The sequence below is a fragment of the Diospyros lotus genome, chromosome 11 (genome assembly GCF_014633365.1).
Source record: "Diospyros lotus cultivar Yz01 chromosome 11, ASM1463336v1, whole genome shotgun sequence".
NCBI classification, from domain to species: domain Eukaryota; kingdom Viridiplantae; phylum Streptophyta; class Magnoliopsida; order Ericales; family Ebenaceae; genus Diospyros; species Diospyros lotus.
Genome location: NC_068348.1, coordinates 3206744 through 3215389, shown reverse-complemented (window position 1 = coordinate 3215389; position 8646 = coordinate 3206744).

Below are 8646 nucleotides of genomic sequence, written 5' to 3'. Positions count from 1 at the left end.
GGATCAAAAACCAGTTCTATTTCTCTATACTATACATTTCCGTTTATTTAATGGTTATTGAATGTTAAATTATTGTTATTTTTGTTTAGATCAATATATATATTAGTGTTTATATATATATATATATTTGTAAATTTATATTAAATAAGAAAAAAATTGCCCATCTAGTATCGAACCAACTAGATAGTAGACCGGTCTAGTCTTCTCAAGAGAGTGTTTCGATCTTAATTCGAGACAGATTTAAACTGTTGATATTAGTTAAAGTATAATATAATAAAAAAATTATAAATTCAATGAATATATAGTGTGTTATAATACTATATAACTAGAAAAAAAAATCAGAGTTGATTAGATCCATCCATCTTCACATCAAATAGCTAACATGGCAAAATTTAAATTTTTGTTTATGTATTTTTATATTTTTTTTCATGTGATCATTCAAATTTTTCATTATTTTGATTATATTTTTGAGCCTGATTTTTGAGTTAGTTTAACTTCTATATTTTGAATTTTTTTCATGTGACAACTTGAATTTGTTATTTCAATTGCTTCCTTAAACTTACATTTTTTAATTAATTTAACTGTTATACTTTTAAATATAAAAAAAATAAAATAAGATGACAAAATATATTTAAATTTTATTCTCGTCAAAATACATAAGTTAAATTGACTAAAAAATATAAGTTAAGCGATGTAATCAAAATAATAACAAATTTAAGTTATCACATCAAAATATAGGGATTAAATTAAATAAAAAATGTAAGTTCATAAATCTAATTGAAATAACAAAAAATTTAAATAATTACAAAAAAAAAAAGGTGAAATCACATTGACTAAAATAAAGATTTTGCCACCTAACATGCACTCATTCAAATTAATTTTTGTCTTAAAAAGAAGAAAAAGGAGAAAAGCTTTTGAAGGGCTGATGGGAAAGGTAGCTGTATGTATTATGCGCAGGTGACTAAACAAACTCTTGAATGTTAAGTGCACTTATCTTTTCAATTAATTAACGGATTTCAATAAAAAAAAATTAGAATTGAAGTAAAAGTACTTTCTACTACGATCTATAAGATGAATATTACCAAAAATAATGTAAAGGGTAAATTAATGAAATATTTTTTGAATTTTAGTTATTTAGTATTGACACTTTAATTTTTAAAATTTATCTAGCCAGTCCTTATACTTTTCAAAGGTACTTAGAACACCCATTTTAGGCTTCGTTTGTCAAAACAGTTTGACCGCTTATAAGTTATACCAATAACTTATAAATTGTTAAGAAAAGTTGGTGAAGTGTTTGGATGCACCTCACCAGCGTTTAAACTAAATAGCTTAAACGCTATTAGTATAGCATTTTACAAAAGCTATTGGGAGATAGCTTTTGCAAAAAACTGTTTATTAAAAAGCTGAGTTGACTGAGTAGTTTACCATTTTACCCTCCATCTTTTTGGTAATTTTTAGCCATACCCTTCATTTCTACCTCTGCTTCCTGCCTTCTTCTTCTTCAGCATTTTCGGCTACCATCGTCGGCCATGGCAGTCGCCCCCACCCGCTGCTTCCCGTCGACAATTGCCCCCATCGGCAACGGAAGCCGCCCTTGCCCCAATCGTTGCTCCCATCGTCGCAGGCCGTCCTTTGCCCCACCATTGCTTCCATCGTCGCAAGCCCCCGTCGGCTGTCGCAGGCCGTCTGTCCCCCCATCAGCCGCCACCCATTGCCGTCCTGCGTCGCCTCCCCTCCTCCCCGTCCCCGTTGCTGTAGTGCGATGTATATATATACTAGGGAATGCCCGTGCCTAAAGGTACGGTGTATATTTATTAACGTTGTATAACAAAAAATAAAAAAATTAAATTAAAAAAAATAATTTACAATTTAAATAAATTAAATTAAAAGTTAAATATCAAACAATACATACCAGTATAAAAAAAAATATAATTTGTGAATATAAATATCAAATATAAAAAAATTATATTAAAAATTTAATTCCAAAATTTATTGCTTTTGTGCATACATATAAAATTTAATTCCAAAATTTGTATACATATAAAAAGAGTGTGCGTGTGAGAATGTGATGGTTTTGGGGGGGGGGGAACATAACTTGATCTTAGCCATTGATGAAAAATCAAAACCCATCTCAACCATTGAAAAAATGTCCCCCCTTACATTTATGTTATACAATTCAAAAACCTTCTTACTTTATTATATAGATATAATATATATACAAACACACATGATTGCGATCATGACAATGAGTGGTCGAGAACCCTTGTGTTCTCCGACCCCTATGGGTTAGGAATTCTTGGTCGGAGAACACGTTTTTTTTTTATGTTATTTTAATTAAAAAAATTATTATAATAAAATAAACTTTGATAGTAAATTAAATATTAAACTTAGTAAATTAAACTTTGATAGTAAAAAAAAAAAATTCTCTTATTATAAAGCAAGAAGATTTTTGACCAATTTCTATTAAACTTTAATATTTGACAAATTTCTATTAACTAATTTCTATTAAACTCAGTAAATTAAATATTATTTTTTAGTAAAATAACAAATATTAAATTTATAAATATTATTTATAATTATTCATTATTATTGATTATTCATATATAATTATTCATTATTATAAATATTATTATTAATATTCATAATATAATTATTATTAGTCATTTTATAAACAATTTATAAATTTTTAAATGACAAAAGAAATAATTATTTAATATAAATATAAATAATAATATTTTAACAGATAACAAAGTCATCTACTGTTGGTGTCTTTTTCTATTTTAAAAATTTCAATTGTTGTAGAAAGCAACAATTTTTTACAGTAATTAAAAATATTTTTACATTAATTAATTTACACTAAACTAAATTAACACACACACACGTGTATATCTATATAATACACTAAATTAATATACTAACATTTTAACATATCAAATGTACACAAAACATAAAACACTATAAAAAATACACAAAATAATAGGATAGAAATAATGAAATGTACATAAATTAACACACACATTTGTTTACATAAACTAAACTAAATTAAATTAACACTAAATTAATTTACACTAAACTAACACTAAATTAAATTAAATTAACACTAAATGAATTTACACTAAACTAAATTAACACACATAATCAAATATACATTAACACACACACACACACACACACACACACGTGTAATACACTAAATTAAAACATAAAACAGTAAACTAAACTAAATAAACTAAATAAAACAGTAAATCTATATAATACACTAAATTAATAATTTTAAAATATTAAATGTACACAAAACATAAAATAGTAAATTAACACACACACACGTGTATATCTATATAATACACTAAATTAAACATAAAACACTATAAAAAATACACAAAATAATAGAATAAAAATAATGAAATGTACATAAATTAACACACATATTTGTTTACATAAACTAAATTAAATTAAATTAACACTAAATTAATTTACACTAAACTAACACTAAATTAAATTAAATTAACACTAAATGAATTTACACTAAACTAAATTAGCACACATAATCAAATATACATTAACACACACACACACACACACACGTGTAATACACTAAATTAAAACATAAAACAGTAAACTAAACTAAATAATAAACTAAATAAAACAGTAAATCTATATAATACACTAAATTAATAATTTTAAAATATTAAATGTACACAAAACATAAAACAGTAAATTAACACACACACGTGTATATCTATATAATACACTAAATAAAACATAAAACACTATAAAAATACACAAAATAATAGGATAGAAATAATGAATTGTACATAAATTAACACACATATTTGTTTACATAAACTAAACTAAATTAAATTAAATTAATTTACACTAAACTAACACTAAATTAAATTAAATTAACACTAAATGAATTTACACTAAACTAAAACAGTAAATCTATAAACAGTAAATCTAAACTAAACTATATACACTAAATTAAATACACACACGTGTAACACACACACGTAAATCTATATACAGAGTCAAATACAGAGTCAACTAAACTAAATAAACAGTAAATCTAAACTAAATACAGAAAATAGACAACTAAATTAAAACATAAATTAAAACAACTAAATACACACACGTGTAATACACGAAATTAAAACATAAAACAGTCAACTAAACTAAATAAACTAAATAAAACAGTAAATCTATATACAGAAAATAATCAAATACACACATAATCAAATTAAATTAACATTAAACTAACACTAAACTAAATTAAATTAACACTAAATTAAAATGAAGACCTGGAAGTGAACACTAAACTAACACCAAATATATATATATATATCTATATATAGAGAGAGAGAGGACCTTGGAAGTGGGCGGCGGCGGCGGCGTGGCGGAGGGCGGCGGCGTGGCGGGGGGCGACGGCAGTGCGCAGACGCAACGGTGGGTGGGCTACGCAGAGGCGAGAGAGGGAGATAGACAGAGAGAAGGGGGCGGGCGAGGGTCGACCGAGAGAGGGAGAGGGACAGTGGGCGGCGGCGGCGTGGCGAGGGGCGACGGCAGTGTGCAGACGCGGCGACGACGCTAGCGTGGGTGGGCTACGTGGAGGCGAGAGAAAGAGAGGGACAGAGAGAAGGGGGCGGGCGAGGGTCGGTCGCGGGTGAGAGAGAGGCAGTGGGCGAGGGGCGAGAGAGAGGCAGTGGGCGATTTGGTGGGTGCCGCGGGTGAGATGGGCGAGGGGCGAGAGTGAGGCAGTGGGCGATTGGGTGGGTGCCGCTGGTGAGACAGAGAAAGAGAGAGGGAGAGAGAGAGGCGGTGTGGGCGAGTGGGAAACAGAGAGAGAGAGAGGCTGAGAGGGAAACAGAGAGAGAAAGAGAGGCGTGATGGGATGGTTTTGGGTGGGCGGCCGCGCGGGGGGGGAAGGGGGCGGCGTGGATCTCAGCCGTTGATGGATCTCAGCCGTTGATGGATCTCAGCCATGGATCTCAGCCACACAAAGATAGATTGTCTCTACACATTTTCAAAAACAGTCTTGCTTTATTATATAGATATATGTATGTGTATATATGTATATATAACAGCAAATATTTATATATATAATGATATTTTATATAAATATTATTGTTATATAATATGTATAATAATATTGTATTAATATATTTTTTAATAATTATGTATAATTTATTAACATTTAATGATAAAATTTTACATCATTCAAACAACATGTCTATTTTTATCTTTTTATCAAGTTATAATAGCTTATCAACTATTTTAAACTAAACACATAATTATTAATTTATAGCTTAAAAGTACATATATCCAAACACATTATCAACTTAAACGCTACCCAGTTTAAACGCTATTACACAACTTAAACACTACCTAGCTTAAACGCTGTTAAAAAAAGCCTAGCCAAACTAAGCCTTAATTAGCCAACAGCGTTTGAACTTTGCCCCTTTGCCCTTTGAAGGGTGCTATAGTTAATTTAAAAAATGTTAAGAATTTATTGGATGAATTTTAAAATTTGAGGAGGTGTTTAAGCCAAAATAAACAAAATTTAAGGGATATATTATTATTGGTTTAAAAAGTAATGATATATACAAATATATATTAACATGAGCATCGTCATTATCTCTATATGGACACAAAAATACATTGTTGATATGATTAATTTGATTAAGGTGATATTATGATATTTTTAATTTCTATTAATTTTATATTTAGAATTATATTTATAACATATCAATTAAAAATTTAATCATTTCTAATCAATTGTTGTTATTTAAATATAATAATAAATTTATTTGTCTGAGAATTCATCTTTAAGTCATTAGTACTCTGCAAAAAATAAAATGATCAAAGGGTGAGGAAAATTTCCTACAACACACAAATATTTTGATATTTAAATCAGATTGCCAAACTTAGAAGAATTAGCAAAACTCTTTCATTGGTAAAAGTGACTTACTTATGTGGAATAAGGAATTTGTTTACCTATACCAGAGCTAGGGGTTTATGAAAAACATCCATGATATAGATTTGAACTAATTTTATACATAAGGGATATCCTTTCAATGATTCATAAAGGGATTTTAGAATTATTTGTTTGCGCTTTTGTTATTTTGGGAATATCTCGCAAAAGACTCTTCCTAGAGACTTAATGGCTTTCCCATTACTCATTTTGCGGGTGTTTGCTAAAACTCTCCCAAAGATCTCTCACAGCCTTTTGTCATATGACTCTTCTTTTGATTCTTATACTTTTTTTTTTTTTTAATTTTTAAACTTGTCTTTAATGGGCTTTGTGATTCGATGGATCCTTTTGCTCATGATCTTTTTCCCTTAGAGTCTCATTGGGAAATACTTACTGTTCAATGTTAAATGGATATTGTTTGACAATTATAATTTATTTTTTTTAACTAAAATTTTAAATAAATTAATCTTAGTGTAGTGATAAACTTGTTTAATAAATCAATTAATATTTAATAATCATGAGTTAATTTTTTTTTAGATAAAATACATAAAAATATTATCATCCAAACAAAAAATTTCTTAAAAGAAAAACATTTAAACAATAATCAACAATCAGCACTCAACACTTTAACATAATGCAATATTTTAGATTAACAAAATACAACATCTAACTCTCTAAAACAAATACAACAATTCAAATTTAACATTTAATTCAATATCAACTTCGCAAAACAAAATAATAACAAAATATAACATTTAACTTAACTTCTAATCTTCTACCAAACAAACTCTAATAACCAAACTAAACATTCAAAGAGTAACTTTAAAGAGATCGGCTGATTTTTGGTCCTGGATTGGTCAAGAACCAGACCTGTAATATCTTAAAAATTTAGAAATAAGTAGTAATAATTAATTTTAGTATTTGAGGATATTTTGAGATATATGAAAATTTTGGAGAAATGATTTATTGACGATTCATGGTTTAAGGAATATATTTAAGGGTATTAAAGTAATCATATTTACGAATAAAAAGAAATTGAAAAATTTGGATTCAATATTATATTAAAAATAAATAAAAATAAAAAATTAGTAATAAGGAAATGAAGAAGCTGCTCACGTGAATGCATGGATATAGGCATATAATTAATATATATATATATATATTTATACACATATAAGTTATGGTAGTAAAAAAATATATTATATAATAGAAAAAATAATTTTATTTAATATTATATCAATATGTTTTAAAAAAATTGGGAGCATCGGCGTGTGACGCAAGGCAGACTTCAACTTTCATTTAATTTTCTTTAAATTTCAATTACTTTGCAATTAAGTAAAAGGTTATGATTAACCTTGGGAATGAAATCAACAATCTGTGGATGAGATTAATTATGGATTATAAGAATTAAATTAAAAATTAAAAAGAATTTATCTATAAAAGGGTGGTGGCTTCTGTGGGTGTGAAATCTGGGAGCAGAAGATGAAGAAGAAATGGGAGGGAGCAAGGGCCGCGAGCAGTGAAGGAAGGAGTAGAGAAAAATGGGAGAAATTGAAGAAAAATTAGGAGATTTTGGGATTATTTGATACTAAAGGTAATCAGGTGAGTGAGTAAAATTACTTAGAGATATCGTATATATAAATTATGGATTTTTTATGATTAAATTAAATGATTAGATTTAATTAAATAGAGCCATCATCTTTTTATTTTATGTAAAATATTTTACTTTGCAACCGGAACGCAAGAAAAGTCAAAATCAGTCAAATAAAGGCAAGCTCCTAACCCTCTCCTCGCGTTATTTATTTCTCGTTGAAAGTTTTCGAAGTTTCTTATACTCTAAACCCTCCCTCACCTTGACTCGGTTCCATGCATCAATAACAATAATCCGCGTAATAACCACTTAATGACTTTTATTTTATTAATGAGTTTATTGTTAATGGAATAAACTAAGCAATGACGTCATGGTGTCTTTCATTTCAACCGTCACAGAGCTTCATATCGCTCCGCTTTCCTTGGGAATGATGTCGTACTCGTTGGGCTAGGTTCTTAGAAAAGTTGTTTATAGTTTAATGGGGTTTTATTAATAATTTATTATGTATGTTAAGATGGCTTTATGTGAATGAAAAGTAATGAGAACGGTATTACGATGTTAGTATCCGAAATTTTAGAGGTAAATAATAATTACTAATTTTGACGTTTTAGGGTGATTGGTGACTTATGGAATACTTGTGAGTTAAAGAAATTTAAATGATGATATTAAATTTATTGTATTCTTAAATGGGGAAGTGATCGAAAGTTTGTAGAATTTTTAGGATTTAGATTTTTAAGTGATTAAGATAAATAAAATATTATAGCAATTAATATATTTATATATAATATAAAATAATTAAATAAAGGAATGAAAGTAATTTGGAAGGAAGCACACGTAATTATATGTGAGGTAAAATATAATCATAAGTGAATATATTATATTACATAATATATATAAGCATGGAATGCTTGAAATAGCATTATATATATATATATACTAATGTAATATAGTGTGTGTGTGGAACGTGTGGCGCTGGTAGCATGCGCTGCCTTGGTTTCCTTTCCCAGTTTTTGTTTTCTTATTTTTGTGCAAAATGGTCAATCAAAATGGGATAATCCGTGTGTCTTGGGGGTTTAAATGTGGCTGA